General features: G+C 44.1%; 1 protein-coding gene across 5 annotated transcripts in view; it reads left to right on the forward strand.

Moving 5' to 3' along the window:
* The window catches only part of GABRB3 (gamma-aminobutyric acid type A receptor beta3 subunit), a 228,018-nt gene that overhangs the window by 36,908 nt on the left and 169,783 nt on the right, over window positions 1-21,327 (forward strand). The window contains exon 1 of one of the 5 annotated variants that reach the window (XM_010355217.2): window positions 20,627-20,778. The exons of the other annotated variants lie outside the window; for them this stretch is intronic. The gene's annotated coding sequence lies outside the window, so the exon portion shown is untranslated. Of the gene's footprint in view, window positions 1-20,626; window positions 20,779-21,327 lie in introns of those variants that run through there. 5 annotated transcript variants of the gene reach the window in all.

The raw sequence follows: 21,327 nt of genomic DNA on the forward strand, positions 1-21,327 counted from the left end.
GCCCAAGACTGGCCAGGTGCTGTGGCTCATGCCTGTACTCCCAGCATTTTGGGAGGCTGAGGCAGGTGGATCACCTGAGGCCAGGAGTTCTAGACCAACCTGGCCAACATGGTGAAACCCCATCACTACCAAAACTACGAAAATTAGGCAACCATATTGGCGGTGCCCGTAATTCCGGCTACTTGGGAGGCTGAGGCAGGAGAATTGCTGGATCCTGGGAGGCTGGATCCTGGGAGGTTGCAGTGAGCTGAGATGGCGCCATTGCACTCCAGCCCAGGAGACAACTCCATCTCAAAAAACAAAACAACAACAAGAACAACATCAAAAAAATGAAACATAAGCTGAAGACTCTTCAAAAAGTTGGTAACGTTTGCCTAGTAATTTATCTTCCAGCAATCAACCACACAGAAACATTCAGAACTTAGGCAAAGGCTCGTGCCACATTGTAGTTTTAGTAGCAAGAAAGGAGAAACAAACTCGATGTCCAATAAGTAATTGTATATTGAAATGATGGAATATTACACACCAATAAAAATTCCTGTCTTCAGAACTATTCCCTTATGGGAGAATGTTTATGTAACATTCAATAAAAAAGTATGATATGAAATGTATGAACAGAATGATCCTCTAGTGTGTGTATTTATGAAAACTAGGCTGGACGGTGGTGCCCTGTCCACATCCCAGGGTCAGCTCTTGTATATGTAAAAGAGTCGATTTTATTGTAACCCCATTTTCCCCTTTTGTACACACACACACACACACACACACACACTATAGTAAATTAAAATACTGACTTTCCACCTGGATAGATTACAGGAAGTTCTTTTGGTTTATTCTGTGTACTTTATTATTTTTCAAATGTTCTTTCTTCTACATTCTGTTTTTCCAGCCCCCGTCCTGAAGACATTTAGTGAGCAGACACACAGCAGGGGCCTGAGAACAGACCAGAGGAGTCTCTTTCCGTTGTCCTGGAACATTCCTCTTTAGTTTCAGTTTTTACCTTGGTGAAAGTGTTTTCATTTATGTAGTCAAAGAAACAAAACACACCCGATTTCAAATCACTTTAGGGGTTGACTGTGCAGTGCTCTTGTTTTCCATGCTCGGTCTTGTTTTGCGCAGCGAGTTCTTCCTTCCCTGGGCTGTCGAGTCATTGCTGCGTTTGAGGTCCCAGCCTTTTGAAGCGTGCAGCAGAATCACACAGACAGGGTCTGCTTTTCCAGTCAGTATCTCACTCACAAATCACGGAGGGGAGGCTCCAGTGGCTTCGGCTGTGTTCTCTGGAACAGACCGAGAGCGTTTCTCTCATTGCGACAGCACTTCAGAGAGCCGCCGTGTCCCTGGAGGCCTGATGGTGCCACAGGAAGCGAAGAGGGAAAATCAAGGAAGTTAAACCCAAAGGGACAAGGCTGTGCTTTGCCAGCCGCCCTCCTTATTGGCAAATGCACTCTTTGCAGACCTCACCTGGGAAGTGCTGGTGACTTTTGCCTCTAAGGATGTTCCCATTCACCCAGTAACTTCGGACCCCTTCGGCCCCTCTCCCTGTCCAGGCCTGTGGCCATTGAGTTATGGATGCATTCAGTCAGTGTTCCTTGAGGACTTGCTACCTGCTCATCCTCACAAGAACCCCCATTGTGTGACGTGGAAGTGGAACACATTCTAGTGAATTCCTTTCTTAGGTCGCAAAGCTGTCCTATGCTCCACACCCACAGCCCTGCAGCGCCCCACCCCGTGGAATCTGGAATGCCGGCCTCTCCTGCAGGAGCTGGGCCTCCTCCGCGCTGCCGGCTCACTGTGCCGAGGGGCGGCCCGCAGAGTGACATTGCAATATGCTTTCCTCAAACTCCGGATTGAAATTGCCTGATACAAACGTTTAGCTAACAGTTTCGGAAGGAGGAGTCCTCAAGACAGCAATTTCTGTCATGTTTTATTACTTCCTTCCCTGTAAACTGTTAACCATTTTACCTCAGGTTAAAAGGAAGCACAAGTCATGCCTTATACTTTTATCATGTTATTGAATAGTGTATTTCTTGTCTGCTTTATACTAATGGGAAAATATGTAACTCTGCAGTGATAGTACCTTATGTAAGTAACTTATTTAAAAAAATTATTATTTACGTTTATTGAGGTAAAACACATAAAATTTACCATCTTGACCATGTTAAAGTGTACAGTTTAGTTGCATTGAATGCATTTGCGTTTTTGTGGAATAATTACCACTATCCTTCTCCATCATGCTTTTCAGCTTGTAAAACTGAAACTGCGCATATTAAATAATAACTCCACACACCTCTCCCCTCAGTCCCTAGCAGCCATCACCCAACTTTGTCTCTGTGATTTTTACTGTCTAGGATCTCATATAAATGGAATTATATAGGATATGTCTTTTTGTAACTAGCTTTTTTTTTTTTTTTTGATACAAGATCTCTCTCTGTTGCCCAGGCTGGAGTGCAGTGGTACGGTCATAGCTCACTGCAGCCTCAACCTCCTGGGCTCAGGTGATCCTCCTGCCTCAGCCTCCTGAGTAGTTGGGACTACAGTCATGTGCCACCATCCCCCACTAATTTTTTATTTTTATTTTTTTGTGGAAATGGAGTCTCCCTATATTGCCCAGTCTGATCTCAAACTTTTGGGCTCAAGTGATCCTTTAGCCTTGACCTCCCAAAGTGCTGGTGTTAAAAAGACATGAGCCACTGGGCCTAGCATGCCTGCCTTCTTTCACCTAGAATGACGGCCTCAAGGTTTATCCACGTTGTAGCTTGTGCCAGAATTTCCTTCCAGCTTAAGGCTGACTAATATTCCCTTCTGTAGATATATTACAATTTGTTTATCCATTCATCCGTGGATAGATTCCTGGGTCCCTTCTACATTTTAGCTATTGTAAATAGTGCTGCTATGAACATGGGTGTACGACTATCTTTTTGCAACTTTGCTTTCAGTTCTTTTGGGTGGGATTCCCAGAAGTGGAGTTGCTGGAATTCTATCCAGAAGTGGAATTGCTACGTCATATGATAATGCTACTTTTAATTTTTTTATAAAGGCCACACTGTTTTCCATAGCAGCTGTACCATTTTACATTCCCACCAACAGTGCATAAGCATTCCAATTTCTTCACATCCTGATCAACACTTGTTATTTTCTCTTTGTCTGTTAGTAGTCGTTCTATTGGGTGTGAGGTAGTGTTTCATTGCAGTTTTGATTTGTGGTCCCCTAATGATGAATGACGTTGAGCATCTTTCATGTGCTTATTGGCCATTTGTGTATCTTCTTTGGAAAAATGCTTGTTTGGGTGCATTGTTCATTTTTGAAATGGGTTGTTTTTTGTTGTTGAGTTTTAGGAGTTTTCTATATATTGTGGCTATCAATCCTTTATCAGATATATGACTTGCAAACATTTTCTCCCATTTTTGGGTTGCCTTATTACTCTACTGATAGGGTTTTGTTTTGTTTTGTTTTGAGACAGGTTCTTCCTCTGTCATATAGGCTGGAGTGCAGTGGCACAATCACAGCTCAGCTGTGTTCTCTGGAACAGACCTAGAGAGTTTCTCTCATTGCGACAGCACTTTAGAGGGCCGTGCTGTCCCTGGAGGCCTGATGGTGCCACAGGAGGCTAAGAGGGAAAATCAAGGAGGTTAAACCCAAAGGGATAAGGCTGTGCTTTGCCAGCCGCCTCAACCTCCCAGGCTCAAGCCATCCTCCCCAGTAGCTGGGACCACAGGTACATACAACCACCACTCCTAGATAATTTTTTTGTAGAGATGGGGTCTTGCTATGTTGTCCAGGCTGGTTCTGAACTCCTGGATTCAAGCAATCCGCCTCTCTTGGCTTCCCAAAGTGTTGGGATTACTGATATGAGCCACTACACCAGGCTTTTTGTTTGTTTTGTTTTTTGGTTTTTTGTTATTGAGGCAGAGTCTCACTCTGTTGCCCAGGTTGGAGTGCAGTGGTGTGACCATAGTTCATTGTATCCTTAAACTCCTAGACTCAAGTGGTCCTCCAGCCCCAGCCTCCCAAAGTCCTGAGATTGCAGGCATGAGCCACCTCACCCAGCCAGATAGTGTTTTTTGACGTGCAGTGTTTTAAAAGTTTGATTACATTCAGTTTGTCTGTTTTTTTCTTTTGTTGCCTGCGCCTTTGATGTCATATTCAGGAAGTCACTGCTAAATACGATGTTGGGAAGATTTTGCCGTGGGTTTTCTTCTAAGAGTCCTGTAGTTTTGGCCGGGCCCGGTGGCTCACACCTGTAATCCCAGCACTTTGGGACGTCGAGGCAGGCAGATCACTTGAGGTCGGGAGTTCGAGACCAGCCTGACCAACGTGGAGAAACCCCGTCTCTACTAAAAACACAAAAAATTAGCTGGGTGTGGTGGTGCGTGCCTGTAATCCCAGCTACTCGAGATGCTGAGGTAGGAGAATTGCTTGAACCCAGGAGGTGGAGGTTGTGTTATGTTGAGCCGAGATCGCAGCATTGCACTCCAGCCTGGGCAACAAGATCAAAACTCTGTCTCAAAAAAAAAAAAAAAAGGAAAGAAAGAAAGAAAAAGGATCCTATCGTTTTAGGGCTTATATTTAGGTTTTTGGCCTATTTTGAGTTAATTTTTGTATGTGGTGTTAGGTAAAGGTCCACCTTCATTCTTTTGCATGTAGATATCTGGCTTATCCAGTGCATTTGTTCAAAAGACTGCCCTTTCCCTATTGAGCAGTCTTGACTCCCTTGTCAAAAGTCATTTGTTCATATATTCCAGCATTCAGTTCGAAGGCCTCTGTTCTATTCCATCGGTCTGTGTGTCTGTGTTTGCATCAACACCATATTGTTTAGATTACTATGGCTTTGTAGTAAGTTTTGAAATCAGGAAGTGTGAGTGCTCCAGCTTTGTTCTTTTTCAAGATTGTTTTGGCTATTAGGGGTCCCTAGAGGTTCCATGTGAATTTGATGATGGGCCTTTCTTTTTCTGCATAAAACGTCATTGGGATTTAGAATTGAATTTAATCTGTAGATCACTTTGTAGTATTGACATCTTAATAATGTTAAGTCTTCAAATTCATGGACTTTGTTTTTATTTATTTGTGTCTTTATAGTCTTGCAGCAGTGTTTCATAGTTTTTATCATACATGTCTTTCACCTCCTTAGTTAATGCGCAAGTATTATTCTTTTTTATTATATCATAAATAAAATTAGTTTTGTAACTTTCTTTTCAGGTTACTCATTGTTACAATATAGAAATGCAGGTAATTTTTGTGAATTGACTTTGTATCCTGCTACTTTACTTAATGTATATCTTTTAGTTCTAACAATTTGTGTGTGTGTGTGTGTGTGTGTGTGTAGTCTTCAGTGTTTTCTACATAAAAGATCATATCATCCATAAAGGGAGAGAATTTTACTTCCTTCTTTCCAATTTGAAAGCCCTTTATTTTTCTTGCCTAATTGTTGTGGCTAGAACTTCCAGTACCATGTTGAATAGAAGTGGTGAAAGCAGGCCCTCTTGCCTCATTCCTGATCTTAGAAGAAAAATTCAATTTTTTCAGCATTGAGTGTGATGTTCACTGTGAGTTTTTCATATATGGCTTTTTTTTTTCTATTAGAGACAGGGTCTTACTCTGTCACTCAGGCTGGAGTGCAGTGGCACAATCATAGCTCAGTGAAGCCTCCAACTCCTGGGCTCAGGCAATCCTCCTCTCTTAGCCTCCAGAGTAGCAGGGATGACAGGCACAATACCACCTCTCCCAGCTAATTAAAAAAAACATTGTATTTTAGTAGAGACAGGGTTTCATCACGTTGGCCAGGATGGTCTCGATTTCCTGATCTTGTGATCCACCTGCCTCGGCCTCCTAAAGTGCCAAGATTACAGCCAGCCATGGTGGCATGTGCCTGTTGTCTCAGCTACTCAGGAGGCTGAGGCAGGGGAATTGCTTGAACCCGGGAGGTGGAGGTTGCTGTGAGCCAAGATCGCACTACTGCACTCCAGCCTGGCAACAGAGCAAGACTCGATCTCAAAACACAAACAAACAAAAAAAAATTTTTTTTTTGTTAGAAAGGAGTCTCACTGTGTTGCTCAGGCTGGTCTTGAAATCCTGGCCTCAAGCAGTTTTCCCATCTCTGCCTCCCAAAATGTTGTTCCCTGCCCATGTATGGCGTTTACTATTAGGTAACTTCTGTTTTTTAAGAATCTTTAAACATGATGGAAGTCTTTGTGTTAATGAATAATCATAGTGGTAATTGGATTATAAGACGTGTGACTCATAGATGTGCTATTTAGCTATCTCGCCATCTGCTCATCCATCCGTCCCTCCCTCCATCCATCCATCCATTAATCCATCCATCCATCCATCCATCCATCCATCCTTCCATTCATCCATCCATCATCTATCCGTCCATCCACCCATCTGTCCATCCGTCCGCCTGTCCTTCTGTCCATCTATCTGCCTTTTGTCAGTTGATCTGTGAGAAGTTGGTCTTGTCTAACCAAATTTTATATCGACTTTGTTACCAGGAAATAAACATAATCGATACCCAAATATCATTAAATCTTCATTTTTAGCCACATTTACCTTGTTGAAGAGGCAAAGGTTGTTTTGTTATCTTTTTAAAAACACCGCTAAATGGTATGCAGGGTCTCCTTTTTCCTGTTCACAACTCTTCTGTGCATCTCTGCTGTGTTTGTTTATTTACTAAATTTTGGCATAAACCGTTTGCAGTTAGTATCAGTGTGTGCAACATTACATGCAGAAATAAAAATGCAGAGTGTGAGAATACGAATATGGCAGGGAGGGAAGGCCATTATCTTATAAACCCCAGTCTCCTGGTTGAGCTGAAATTTAAAGGAGGGAGCAAAAATAGGTCTCCTGCTGGCCTGCATCCCCCACTGGCGTATCTGTGTGGGTGTGTGTCTACTCTATTTTCCATGTGGGTACCAGAAAGAACCACTGAGGTGCAGCCTCTGCGTGGACTCCAAAGTGAGGTCCGTGGAGCTGGCAAAACCTCAAAAAGGTTTTACTCAACTCAAGAATTCGACAAGGATCTGATTCTGGCAAGAATTGTATACAATGAAAAGTAGCTGCCTCCCTGATGGGAAGCAGTCTTTTGAAAATGTCAGTTAAAATGCCCATTGTAGTAAGTATGTATGTCTGCTGGTTTTCTTCATGATGTTTATTTTTGTTATACTGTTGTTTGGTGATTTCTTTCATTATTTTATTTAATAGGTCACATGTGTTCTATAAAATGATCTCATTTTTAAAACAGAACTCTGAGATCAATGTCAATTATAATCTTTGTATGAAAATAGTCGTTGATTTGTTGAAAAGATTAATAGAGAGAGCGAGTGACAGAGCCTGCGTCATTAATACTGGTGTTGCTGAAAATAAGACTTTGCAGCAGTGGCTGAAAAGCCCACACCTGTGAGGTGAAATGTTGAACCCCAATTGTATTCATTATTGCTTGATAAAAGTAACCTGTTAGCTTCTATTATAAGGGCTGCCTATGTGTGAGTTCATTTGCTGCTTACAATGCTCCCATGAGGAAAGTATTCACTCTTAACCCTGTTTCACATATGAGGAAACTGAAGTGTATTTGGATTGAGCAGTTCGTGCGATATGGCATAACCAGCAAAAAATAGATGGAGGATTTCAGCTTGGACATCTGGCGCCGACTTTCGTTCTGATCTTCTCTATTACACTGCTTTTCATTAGGTAATTCGTTAATATATGTACCAAACCTAGAGAACAATCCAAAATGGTAAAATGACTTTAAAATGTAAAGGAGAAATTATGGTCCTAAGGACCCAGCACCATCCTGGCCTTTCGCTCTGTGGCCCTGGGCTGAAGGCTCTGACCTCTTCAGCTCCTCTTCTTTCCCTCCACAGTGGGATGTGGCCGCGTTCATCCGCAGGGCAGGAGGAGGTGCCTGTGCACCGGGAAACTGTCGTTCCGTCCTGTAGGTCTCATTGCCCTGGTCTTATCAATTAATCCAGGGGCAACAGGGCTTCAGGAAATGGGATATAACCAACAGAAGAATGATACATTTTCTCTACTTGAACTGTAAACACAAATATTTGCTAGGTGTCTTAGGAATTTAGAATATTTGAAAGCCAGGTTTCTTCTAAATTTCTTTTGTCTATATTGGTGTTCTTCCTATAAGTATAGAGACGTTACTGCTTCTGCCTGACATGGCCAGGCCATTGATGTGTTCAGCATTCATTTGACAATATTGAGTGCATACCTCTTATGCACCTAACTTGGTTCTAGGTACTGAGGTTCTAGGTACTGAGGTTCCAGGTACTGAAGTTACGTCAGGGAATAGAAGGAAGCCTCTGCCATGCTGGAGCAGGTGTTCTGTAGAGAGACAGACTACAAACAAACATGCCAGTAAACATCTGTTGTGTTGGATGGTACCACGTGCTGCTGGGCATGGCAGAGCCTGGCAGGTAGGGAGTGTAGGGCCGGTGGTCATCAGGGAAGGCTCTGCTGCTTGGGTGGAATCTGAGCATGCACCTGGAGGAAGTGAAGGAGGCTGCTGGGGGCACAGGGAACAGACGGTATGAACCTTTCTGCCCTGAAAAAGGAAAGCATGAATGATCTATTTTTGACTCAAAGGGTTATAGGGAGAAGTGAGATTTTGTTCCCCACCTTCCACATCCACAGAGAATTTGGGGGCCTGATCCATGGAGGCTTTAGAAACACCCAGATTAACTTAAAGGCTGCTTCTGCAGGGGTTGTGTGCAAAGTCTGCAGGCCTTCTAAAAGGCTAGCCATTAGCTTGGCGCTTTTGTCCAGTGTACTGTGCGGAGGATGATGGAGAGGGGGCAGTCAGTGAATAGATGGATAAGGGCACCACCGTCCTCCCCAGCCTTGTTGGGTTCATGAGCCTCTGAGGAGTGGAAGGTGGAGGGGACAGCTTCTGGGGAAGGATGGCGGACCGGTCTGCCAGACTAAAGTTCTAAGCTTGTCACCTACATGTTGCTCCCGAGGGCCAGTCGGAGGCAGTGCTGCTCAGTGGTCTCCAGGGCGGGGAGCTGAGCAGTCTGAATACACCGTGCAGCCAGGACCACTGAGAACCCAGAGGCCCCCGGCCCCTTGCCCAGACCTCTTTCCTGATGCAAGATCAGCAGACACCAACTTGCAGAGGCATGGGGGAAAGCAAGCGGATCTGAATGATACATGTATTTTTAACACAGTTGAAGTATCTATTTTACAAGTTACTAAGTCAGACTTGACTCATGTTTACTCAGTATAGGGGTGTTTCTGTTATACCACCAAAACCAGGACCTTCTTGAGGAAAATTGCATCAGGAAGCTACATTTTCATTGCGCATTTTAGTGTTGTGTGAACAAATTTATGTAACCATATGCATTTAAATTGCTTAGCACAAAGCCTTGCCTTGCCTATATAAGGGATGAAATAAAAGCCAGCTGCTGGTATATGAGCTGAAATATCTAGAGAAGACCAGAGATCTTTTGGAAAATAACATACAGGTAACAACATGAGAGTCCTTTGAGTTTGAAAGTCCGAGAAGAGTCCTAGAACAAATATGTCATGAAAGATGAAATACGTTAATGGTGACTGCATAGAATACCACTATCAGAGCTTTTTGAAAAGGCACTTTTAAGTGTATCTCTCCATTATGAATGTTCTGTGTTGGCAGCGTGTGTCCTGTGGCCAGCTCACCTCATCCATGGTGTCTTCTCCCTTGGGCCTGGAGCCAGCCCACCCTTCCCAGTCTCTGTTGTAGTTAGGTGAGACCTTGGGCTTGAATTTCAGCAGAAGTGATGTGTGTCGTTAGAGTCACTGCCTCCACTCCGGCACACAGTCTTTATTTTCCATAAAGACTCTGTGCGTGCTGGAGTGGGGCAGTCCTAGGCCAACCGTGGAGGGCAGGTGCTGTAGATGACGGAGTCTCCATATGCCTGCATGGAGGGGACACTTTGGTCATTTGTTTCCCCTATCTAGTGCTGTTACAGAGGGAAGATTTAAAATTTGATGGTGTTTGGGGTTTTGGTCTCATTGATACAGTTGTGAGCCTCACCTCGTAAAGCGAGGTATCATAAGCCATATGACAGAGAATCCCTCAGTTGTTCCCCTGGAGGAATGTCTTGCCTTCCGGTTTAAATGTTACCTTTAGATGTAGTATATCTGGATGGGCTGGGATGGGAGAATCAAGAATCAATGTCGGTAACTTTGTAAAACCGTCTTTTGGCCATTGACTAGAAGGGAATAACAGCTCCTCTCAAGTATTGTATTCTAGTTAGTAAGGATTTTAGTTTCTCACAGGGGTATGTGATAGAGTTTCTGAAATTATCTGTATTCTAGATGTGAGTAAATAAGTGAGTGTATTCAATAATAAAAGCAAGTTTCTCCTTGTCTAAGAAAAGAGTGATAAACAAGGAAATAAGTAAGGCTCATATGAACCTTGTGATGTTGAGTTGGAATCAGTGGTATTGGTGTGAACACATGAGGTTATGATATACATGCAGAGAGAGAGAGAGAAGTGGATGTGGCTGTGTGTAAATGGACTCGGGGGTCCCAGCTCCGGCTACGGCGTGTTATTTGAGCAGTAATGAGCACACCTGGCTTCCTGATCTTGGTTTCTAATATCCTCCAATAAAATGAATCAGGGCTTCTAGGAGCAATCCCTGATTTCAAGGCTGGGGTAGGGAAAGTGCTAGGTAAGCTTAGGAAATCCTTTAGTATCAGAAAGTAAGAAAGTGCTTAGAAATGTTGGGAGTCCATTGAAAGAGCATAGAACAGAGTTGAAAGGTCTCCTGATGGCCAAATATGGGACAATTTGAGCAACAAAATAATGACTTCATTTTGTACTAAAACCTATAGAACAAAAGTATCCCATAGAATAAACTGTGAGTCCACACTGATACAAATACATAATTAAATAGATAAATACGTAATAAGTAAATAAGGAAGGAGGGTCGTCTCTTCCTTACTGTAGAGGATGATGGAATTAGAAAGTCATCATTTGATGGGAATCATAATAACCAAAATTTCAGGTGAGAGTCACTAGTACTTGCTAAAACTGGTGAGTGATTTTTTTTTTTTTTTTTTCCTGAGATGGAGTCTTGCTCTGTCGTCCAGGCTGGAGTACAGTGGCATGATCTCAACTCACTGCAACCTCCACCTCCCAGGTTCAAGCATTTCTCCTGCCTCAACCTCCCTAGTAGCTGGGATTACATGCGCGTGTGACCACACCCAGCTAATATTTGTATCTTTAGCAGAGACGAGGTTTCACCATGTTGATCAGGCTGGTCTCGAACTCCTGACCTCATGATCCACCCGCCTCGGCCTCCCAAAGTGCTGGGACTACAGGTGTGAGCCACCACTCCCAGGTGTGAAATTTTAATTAGAAATAAAATATTTGTACAATCTCAAGATATCTCCCCACATGATGCCTCTTCATTGCGAAAGGAGAAGCAAAATAGTGACTTTGCAGTGTAAAAACCCAGCAGATACCAGCTTGACCAAGTGGTAAAAGTTAACCTTGCTGACAGTGGCACAAAGAGACATTGTGTCCCTACTTGTATGATCACCAAGAAGGGCACAGCATCACCACTGTGACATATTTGCCAAAAATACGTAACTTGAATTGAGTCATGAGGAAACATCAGGCTATCCTAAAGTGCAGACATTCTGTAGGATACCTTGTTAGAAGTCCTCAATAGTGTTAAGATCATGAAAGACAAAGATAGACTGAGGGAGTGTCCAAGCTTCAAGAAGACTGCTAAATGCAGTATGCATCCTTGTTTGGAACGTGGTCCAGAAAGGGACTAATGTGGAACTATCAGTGACATTCGAATAAGACTTGTGAATTAGTTAATATGAGGCCATCGTTGATGTCCTAGTTTTGGTCCTTTTACTGCAGTTATGTAAGATGTTAACATTTGAAGAAGCTAGACTAATGGTGTATGGGAAATCTTTACACAGGTTGAGCATCCTTAATCCCAAAATCCAAAATTTGAAATGTTCCAAAATCTGAAACATTTTTAGTGCTGACATGATACCAACCAGCGGAAAATTTCACATCTGACCTCCTGTGATGGGTCGCAGTCAAAATGCAGGCGCACAACATACAGTTCATTCAGTATCCCCCAAGGGAAAAAGTGACCCTCCCAGCTCCCTCCAACTGTGATATGTCTTTTCTGTGCATGCGCCGCACACCCAGATTCACCCATACTAGCACACCCGCAGTGAGGAGTAAAATGACACACGTGCGGGCTGGACGCGCCAAAGCAGGCTCCCGCACGGGACCAAGACTCATGAGCACTACTCATTCTGTTTTTTGATGCTGATGCCGAACAACCACAGATTGTCCTGTCTACATGGGTGGCTGGGATAGTGACACCTTTGATTTTTGATGGTTCAGCGTATGCAAACTTTGTTTCATGGACAAAATTATTAAAAACATTATACAAAGTGGCCTTCAGGCTATGTGTCTAAGTTGTATATGAAACATAAATGAATTTCGTGTTTAGGCTTGGGGTCCCATCTCCAGGATATCTCATTATATATTTGCAGATATCCTCAAATACGAAAAAACTCCAAATCTGAAACACTTATGGTCCCAAGCATTTTGAATAAGGGATAGTCAACTTGTTCTAGGTTTGCAACATTTTCAAAAGTTTGAAATCATTTCAAAATACAGAATTAAGAATTAAAGAATTTAGAAGTAATTTGCATGTAAGCATCATTGCCAGTTACTTGCTATGAGTCAAGGTTCATAGCAAGTAACATTGGTGCTTTTGTCCAGTGTGGTGTGTGGAGGATGATGGAGAGGTGGCAGGCAGTGGATGGATCAATAAGGGCACCACAGTCCTCCTCAGCCTTCTTAGGTCATGTGCCTCTGAGGAGCGGAAGGTGGAGGGGACAGCTTCTGGGGAGGGATGGTGGAATTATAAACTTACTTTAAGACTGTGCATCAGCCTGAAAAGACAGCTGAAGTTATAGCTGCTTAGTACCTTCCTGGAAGAATATTCAGTCAGTTGAAACTCCTCACAAGCCTATGAAAATCCAGACTTCTGTGTGTGTGTTTGAGGGATAGGGCACCATTTCCTAAGAACCAATTCATTCTACAGATACCTGTTGAATGCACTAGGTACAAGGAGGGGCACTGTGACGGAAGGACAGCAGTTAATTAGAAATGGCATCTGTCTTCAAGAAAGTGACACTATACCAATTGCTTTGACAAGTCTTGGGCAACATTCACAAGTGTATTGTGAGCTCCATGGGCTCTGTCAACTGAAGAATGTCAAGGGGCATACATTTGGAAAGGAGAGCTTTATTTCTTATAAAGGGTTGCAGCCTGCATGGCCATTCTGACAGGCTGGGAAGTGTAGCCTCCCATCAGAAGCTGGAAACAAACACTTTGAGGGAGGGGCAAAGGGAGCAGGAATTTATGCAGACTGGGATGGCTGAATATGCATATTTAATACACTGTAGGAGGAGTCATTAATATTTACAAAAGAAGAAAAGAGAACTGTGCACATATGCAGTTAGCCTCATGCCTCTCCATGGGACCTATGTTCAACAATCGGTGTGTTATCATCATCCCAGGGGAGTTTTCAGCCCTCTGACATCAAAAGGTGAAGCAGAGGATGCAGTTCCCCTCACTGTACACCTGCTGCAGACTGGCCCCAACCACTCCATGGTTGGTGGTCTTTGTCAGGAAAGAATGCTGGTTGGTTGTTTTGCTGAAATTGTACGAGGGAGAGGCAGCCTCAGGCAGTTGGTTGCTGTCAGTGCTGGAGACTTTCAGAAGGGCTGGTTTCTGTTTAGCCCCTGGGAAGAAAGGTGCTTAGCAAGGGAAAGGGTGTATCATGAGCCATTTCTGACCTTGCATCTCATAATGGCCAAGAACTCAGCTTCCACAATTTCTCTAGGGGACCCTTGGCCAAGAGGGGGTACATTCAGTTGGTTGGGGGTTTTAGGGTTTCATTTTTATTTCTCAGCTGTGATGGCCCAGGAGGAGAGAGGATCCACTGATACTGTTAGATTTCTGTTACATGGAGGAGAAAAGAAGGGTTTCGGAACAAGTGACATTTCTAGAAGATGGACAGAATGTTCCCTGGCAGAAGGGTGTTGTGGGTGAAGAGCTCTGCATAAGTAACAAGAAATGAAGATGAAAAGCTTGGCTGAACCAGGAGAGCAGAGTGAGGTACACACGGATTGTAGCAGCCAATGAAATGTGGGAAACAACACCAGAAAGGAATCTGCCCAAATTGTGAGATGCTCAGGAATGTGCCCGTTCCTGGGGGCTAACCAATTACCATTCTTGTTTATGACCTTTTTTTTCTCACAGAAAAGGAACTCAGGGAACACTGGTGCAGTTGTTTTACATCACATGTCTGATACGTTTTTCTTTGTGAAAAAACAATGGCGCATAGGAATCGTGGGCTTGGTTTGCCTCATGGATAATCAAAGAGAGATGTTGTAGGCAGTGATATCCTCATTCACAAAACAAGCATTTCTGTTTACCTGTGTATTCTTCACGTTCCTGGTGACCTATATGATTTTCTGAGTTAAATCATACAGGTTTCCAACTGACAGTCGGTGAACTAGAACTTCTAGGAGAATTCATCGGGACGATGACCATGGCCGGGAGGCCAGGTATGTCCCCTCCAGAGGCTGCAGTTCCCACCCATGAGTGCTCAACTCTGTGTCTGCAGGCACAGGCACATTCTATCTTCATATTTGTGAAGATAATTATTTGCTTAAATTAAATGTGGGTAGCTCATTCTTTGCAAAATTATAGCTGATGAATGCCAAAATGTAGGATTTCTTAGTGTGAAAATAACTACCCTAGGTAGGGAGGAGTTATATTCCAAGATAGTTCCACACTTACCAGGATGTGGAATTAGAAAGAATGCCTTCAACTAAGCAGAATACAACATTCAAAAGACTCAAATTATTTTCACATAGGAAAAGTTAAAAGATGTGTATAACTTGTTCAAAGCACACATAATTTTATATAGTGCCCTTGTAAAGACTCTAATGATAAAATTAGTTTGACAGATATCTTCTGCAAATTGAGTGGAATGTTTCTATGAAGTTTTTTCCTCTGATTTGTGTAAACTTCAGGACCTCTACCCTCTACCCCTTTATTAATGTGCTTACCATGATTGCAGAACTTGGAATCTTCTCAGTGGAAGAAAAGAGACCCTTTTGAGTGACATTTTGGAAGCTACTCTAAATGTCTTAAGGTTGAGCGCTTTTGTATTATTATTAACATGAAGTCACCCTCCTGGAAATGAATGATACAATGTAACGTAGTGTGAAGCTGGTAGGTCCCTGAGGCAAAGCAGTGGGCAGGGAGAGGCAGTCACAGTTGCAGCTGAGCAGAGGCACCCAAAGGGAGAGCAGGGCTGGCTAGGGCACGGGGAGCCAGAACAAGGATGCCCAGCCCTCAGATCCAGTGACTCACATCTGAAGGAACAGAAAGAGCGTCATGGGAGGAGTCAGAAAACCCTGATTTCTATGACTGCTTCCCGGGCCAGCCATGGTATTCCTGAATGAATGTCTTTGCCTTGGGCCTTGGTTTCCCTATCTGTAAAATCAAAAGTGTTGCCAAGAAGATACTTAAAGACGAGGATGCTGCCAAGCTTGAAATTCTGTCAGATTACGAGGACTGAATATTAATGTAAAGCTCAGTGAATAAATTGCCTTAGAATTTCCCCCTTCAACTGCAGCCACCAAGAAGAAATGAAGGTGAGAAGCCAGTTTTGATGGTCACAGCATGTCATGTGGTTTGTTTTCCATCTGAGTGCCTATGTCACCAAGACCCTAATTGGCCCAGAAGAATAACCAACTGGAGGGCCTCAGTGTTTGTGAGATGGTTTAGTCCTGCATTCTCACATTCTCTCTTTTATACACAAGCAACCCAAACAGCCATCCAGAGATCCTGGTGGTGTGGTGCTCAGGTCTCCCTTTCGTGAGATAGTTTGGCAATTCCTGAAACCATCTTAGAATGAATCCTGATAACCCATGCTGCACCCCAGCCCAGCTGAAGCTCTCCAGATTGTTGTAATGAGCCACCCTTGGTGAGGACCTAGATGGGGCAAACTGTATCTGAGCAAAGAGAAAAAAAGTAAATTAGGTGAGGTAAGCCAAGATTTATTGCATGGAACCTGCATATACTGGGGGCTCATTAAAAAAATGGATTGCATTTCAATTTAAAGAATGTAAAACTTTTTTCTCAGCAATATTGAGTAGATGGAAAACTGAGCTTGGTGTGGAGCTACAGTTAGAAAAGTAACCTGTGACCACATCGGGAAGCTTTAATTGAACTATTATGGACGCTGGTCTTTCTTTGATGTTCTCAGATGCCACTACATCCTCTGGGAGCAGTGAAGGTGCAGCTAAAATCTGCTGGTCCTGGCTCTTTCTTGGTGTCTCCACTGACTCACCAGGGAGCCCTGTCTCATCAGATTTATGATGCCTGTCAGGGAGCACTGTGGACATTTGAGGTGGGCTCTATATTTTGTGGTGCAGGCTCTTCCCCTTTTACCCTTTATAGTTCTTAGTTGAGACAGAGCTCTGTAACAAAAGACAGATCAACAAGAGAAAAACAAGCAGAAGATTAATGCGTGCCCGTGTGCAGCTGGGAGATACCCAGAGAAATGAGTACATCTCAAAGAGGTGGCTTTGAATTCAGGCTTAACTTTCATCCTCTGCTGAAAGAAGGGAGTGGGGAGGCCTGGCTTGGGGAGGTGACGGGGAGAAGCAAGAATAAGCCTTGTTATGCAGATTTCAGCGGGTGCCTCTCCGTTGATGAGTGATTTAGAGTCCTCCTCTTCCTGGTACCCACAGGGAGACACCCTTCCAAATGGAGATTTCCTTCTTAGATGCAAGTTCGCCTTCCAAAGGGCCACTTCTACTCTGTTTTCAGAGCTTCTCTTGCCTGCAGTTTCTCAAAATTACCAGCTTAAAATTATCATTATGCCAAAGAAGCGTATTTTGGGGTGGCATATTCTGGACTCTTAAAGGAGGTTCAGCTTCTCTGTCCCTACCTACTGCACCTAGCAGCACTGCCTGCATTCCCACAGCCGGAGCAGCAACGTATTTTCAGGTCCCCTCAGGAGAGCTGGTCGGGATCCCTGGGTGGATGGAGGAGAGTGAACGCCTTGCAGAATGAAGTATTTACTGACATTTGAAGTGTTGGAGCGTTCTCCCCCTACACACCCCCCGCAGGATCTTGTTTGCGTCCCCTTTGAGTGCCTTATTTTTGGGACAATGATAATATTAACTTTTTTTTTTAACACATTCTGATAAAATAAACAGAATCTTGGGAATATCCGCATAATGCACTTCACTAGAATATAGGCTCCATGTTGCAGAAGTAAGGTGTTTCTGTTGCTCAGCAGTTCATCCTTCAACCTCGATTCTGGGTTCCCTTTTGAGGAATCTTCCTCCCTTTTGAAGTAGCTAGAAAATCCTCAGGGATTGCATATATGTAAAGGCCCTGTACATATATAAAGAAGATTTAAAGAGAAAGAATGTAACAGCTCATGAATCAGAGAACTCTTGGTATTCCTAAGAGAAGATATTTGTGGTCTAAGTAAAATCTAATTCCTTTCGGTGGGGAGCGGGGAAGAGATTGTACAACTGCCAATTTGTAAAAACCTGACTGTCTGGGTCCCTGGATACCCTGAAATGATGCCTGCTTGCCCCAATCTCATCTTCCTACGTCACAGCCCCTTTGAGTCTTCGTCACATGGATATTTCAGACACTAAGTTCTACAATGCTGTGCGATTGAGCCAGGGATCAGAGAGCCAGGAGAAAAATGATGACTGACAGCAGCTGATAGAAGTGACAGGTAAGACAGGTTCTAATGACCAGTCAGGTTTGGGAATTGCCAGTTTGGGGTTATGATATCAGTTACTGGGTGAATTTTTGGATTTAACTCTTTCTCGTCTTTTTCTTGTTGTCCTGGTTTCTTGAACTGGCTTGTGAAGTAAATATTCAGAGCTGACCATTCTTAGCATAGCTGTGTCCAAACTGATGATCTGACCTGTTTCACGACAGAAACAGTGGTCAATACAGCTACAATGCAGGGATCAATGTGTTCACACCTCGAGGCATTTTAAAACACTGTGCTGGAATGATGATAAATATCTGCTAAGTAGTGCTGTCAGTCATTCAAAGCTGAATATTTAAAACTTAGCTGTTACCCATGGATATTGCAAAATTGAGCCTATTAAAGTGTGAATAAAATTTGAATAAGAACAGTTTTAGGAACGATCGACAATTGTTTGAATCATTGTGCCATGGATTTTCATATAATGATTTTATGCCTGATTTGAAGTGTGAAATTGAAACCAGCACATTCCATTCGTGGAGAGTGCCAACCTGAGTTCCTGGAAAGAAAGGCACACCTGTCAGTGTGTGTGCGGAGTCCTGGAACGGTCCGTACTGAGCAGCGTCGTTCCTTCCCTCTTTAGTGGGTCCCACATCTGTGCAGCAAACACTCACGAGCACCTGTCGTGTGCCTCGCGCTGTGCCAAATGCTTCGCATGCAGATCTAAGACCAGGAGCTTGCTGTGCTGTTGTGGACATGGCAGAAATAATTACAATTCAGACCGATGTGCATGTGCGCGCCCAGAGGTCAGTGTGGTGCATGTAGGCAGCCTGTAGGAAGCACCACTTGCCAGGTGGTAGTGGGGACCACGAGGAGATGCACAGAGGGGCCTGGGGAAGGGCAGTGGAGGAGGCATTGCAGCAGAGGAAGAGCTCGTCCAGGCCACCAGAGGGTGAAGTGGCCCCACAGCAGGTCAGCAGCGAGTGTGGGGAGAGGCAGGCTGAAGAGGGGTTGGATCTGATCACGTCAGGCTTGTGAGCTGAGCCCAGGAGGGCCACAGTTCAGCAGTGTGGAAGCACTGAGGTGTACAGCTTCAGGAGTAACAGGATTAAGTTGGCACGTTCGAAGAATCATTCTGGCCACCTTGTGGAGGATGATGGATGGTGGGTGGTGTTCTGAATATCTGAGACAGCCACAGCCATCCAAAGCTGGCTGCTAAGGAGGAAATGTGGATTATCTGGATCAGCTGGGGAATAGAGGAGAGTACCAATAAGAAAAAAAGCCACACTGAGCATCATATTAATCTCAAGATTGTATGCAAAATGTTTTGCAGTGTTAGTATGGATTCTTTATAAGTATTAATAGAAATAAGCTATTAAATTGCACAAGTTGTCGTTTGCCAATTCTGGTCTTTGACTAGGCCTTTGGGGAAGTTTCTTTTTTGTTTTTCAGGTGTGGGTAGGACCAACAGCTCCCAGAAAAGAACACTAAACACAATGCTGCTACAGATAGGTTATTATATGACATTTTTTTTTTTGGTTGTTTTACTTTGCCAAAGTGGGCAAAAGAGAAAGAATGAGACAGAATGGGAGATAAACTTAAATTGATTGTGGAAATACTTGGGCTATGCAGAAGTGAGAACTCTTCTGCCTTTAAAATGATGAACAGAGGATAATATCATTTACAAGGATCAAGGGATCTCTACCCTTGGCCTAAGAGGCAAATGTCTTTGGAATGCTTGGATTTGTCACAGCTATCCAGTAAATATCTGTTGAGTTCTGTTGGTTAACGCCAAATACCAGACTGACAAGACGAAGATCCAGCTCAGCTTATAAAGAGGTGTCTGTTCTAGTCGCAGAGAAGAAAAATATGGAGCAAGGGAAAACAAAATCAGTACACCCAAGAGAAGCATGAAGCATTACATGTGATGCGTGAGGGAGGGAGCCAGGAGGAGAGAGAGATCCCATTCAATTATCAGATCTGAAGGGCTGTCTTTAAAAAATGTGGAGTTCTAGTTCTGGATGAGCCTTTTTGAGTAGGCATAATTTGGACAAGGGGAGAATTCAGGGTAGCATCTTCCCTGGAACCCACAGCATGTTACTGTTTTGGTGATGGGTAAGTAATCTAAGTGCTAGGATATGTGGTCTTAGCTTTACACATGGCCCACATTATCCAGTCCCTGGGAGCTTCAGAGCTGGAAAGCAGTGTCATTAGAGCTGGGCTGTTGTTGGGTGGATATTAGAGCTGGGCTGTCATTGGATGGATGTCCCCAGAGCTGGGCTGTCATAGGGTGGAGGTCTCCAAAGCTGGGCTGTCATAGGGTGGAGGTCCCCAGAGCTGAGCTGTCATAGGGTGGATGTCTTCAGAGCTGGGCTGTCATTGGGTGGAGGTCCCCAGAGATGGGCTGTCATAGGGTGGAGGTCCTCAGAGCTGGGCTGTCACTGAATGGATGTCCCCAGAGCTGGATTTTTATTGGGTGGAGGTCCTCAGAGCTGGGCTGTCATTGGGTGGAGGTCCCCAGAGCTGGGCTGTTTGTCATTGGGTGGATGTCCCCAGAGCTGGGCTATCATCGGGTGGAGGTCCCCAGAGCTGGACTGTCATTGGGTGGAGGGCCCAAGAGCTGGGCTGTTTGTCATTGGGTGGATGTCCCCAGAGCTGGGCTGTCATTGGGTGGAGGTCTTCAGAGCTGGGCTGTCATTGGGTGGAGGTCCTCAGAGCTGGGCTGTCATTGGGTGGAGGTCCTCAGAGCTGGGCTGTCATTGGGTGGAGGTCCTCAGAGCTGGGCTGTGGTTGGGTGGATGTCATCAGAGCTGGGCTGTCATTTGGTAGAGGTCCTTAGAGCTGGGCTGTCACTGGATATATGCCATGTGAGCTGGATGGACTGTGAAAGAGAAAGGGAGTTGGTGATAAAAATAATTGGATGATTCTTAAAGAAATAGAAGAGACTTGCTGATGGCAGTGAGAACCCACAGGAGGCCTCTAAGGAGATGTAAGTGGGATTCGCAAGTTGATGTGAGGCAGGCTGTGAGAAGCTGGTGAAGATGGTTTATGGATTTGACCTGTTTGGGGAACTTGCACACATTGTTTAAACCCCCCGTGACATCATTTCTTTATGGCAATTGTGAGGATGGGTTAGGTACTGGATGGTGAAATACAGAGGGGAGGTCTTACCTCTGAGTGACTTGGATGTGATGTGGTATGACACCAAAGGGCTGAGGTAGGGGTTTTAGGAGCCTGTGGTTCTCTGTAAATATGAATGCAGCATCATCAGCCACATTGGGAGCATTATCCTACCTCTTTGCTGGATGTGCTTCCACCTCCACTCCTAGCACACACCCATCACACACACAGCCACGTTCAGTGGGAAGAGGATCAGCATCTAGCATTCAGTTGCTGAGAGCTGTTTTGCAGTTTGTACCCTCTGAGCCTGTAGGAGAAAAAAAAATCAATACAGTCTTACATTTTGAAGATGAGACTTTCCTGTTTCTTTCCCTTGAGTCAGGATATTGATCAGCTCATGTATAGTTTGAGTTGGATG

Source organism: Rhinopithecus roxellana, chromosome 5 (assembly GCF_007565055.1).
Source record: "Rhinopithecus roxellana isolate Shanxi Qingling chromosome 5, ASM756505v1, whole genome shotgun sequence".
Lineage (NCBI taxonomy): Eukaryota > Metazoa > Chordata > Mammalia > Primates > Cercopithecidae > Rhinopithecus > Rhinopithecus roxellana.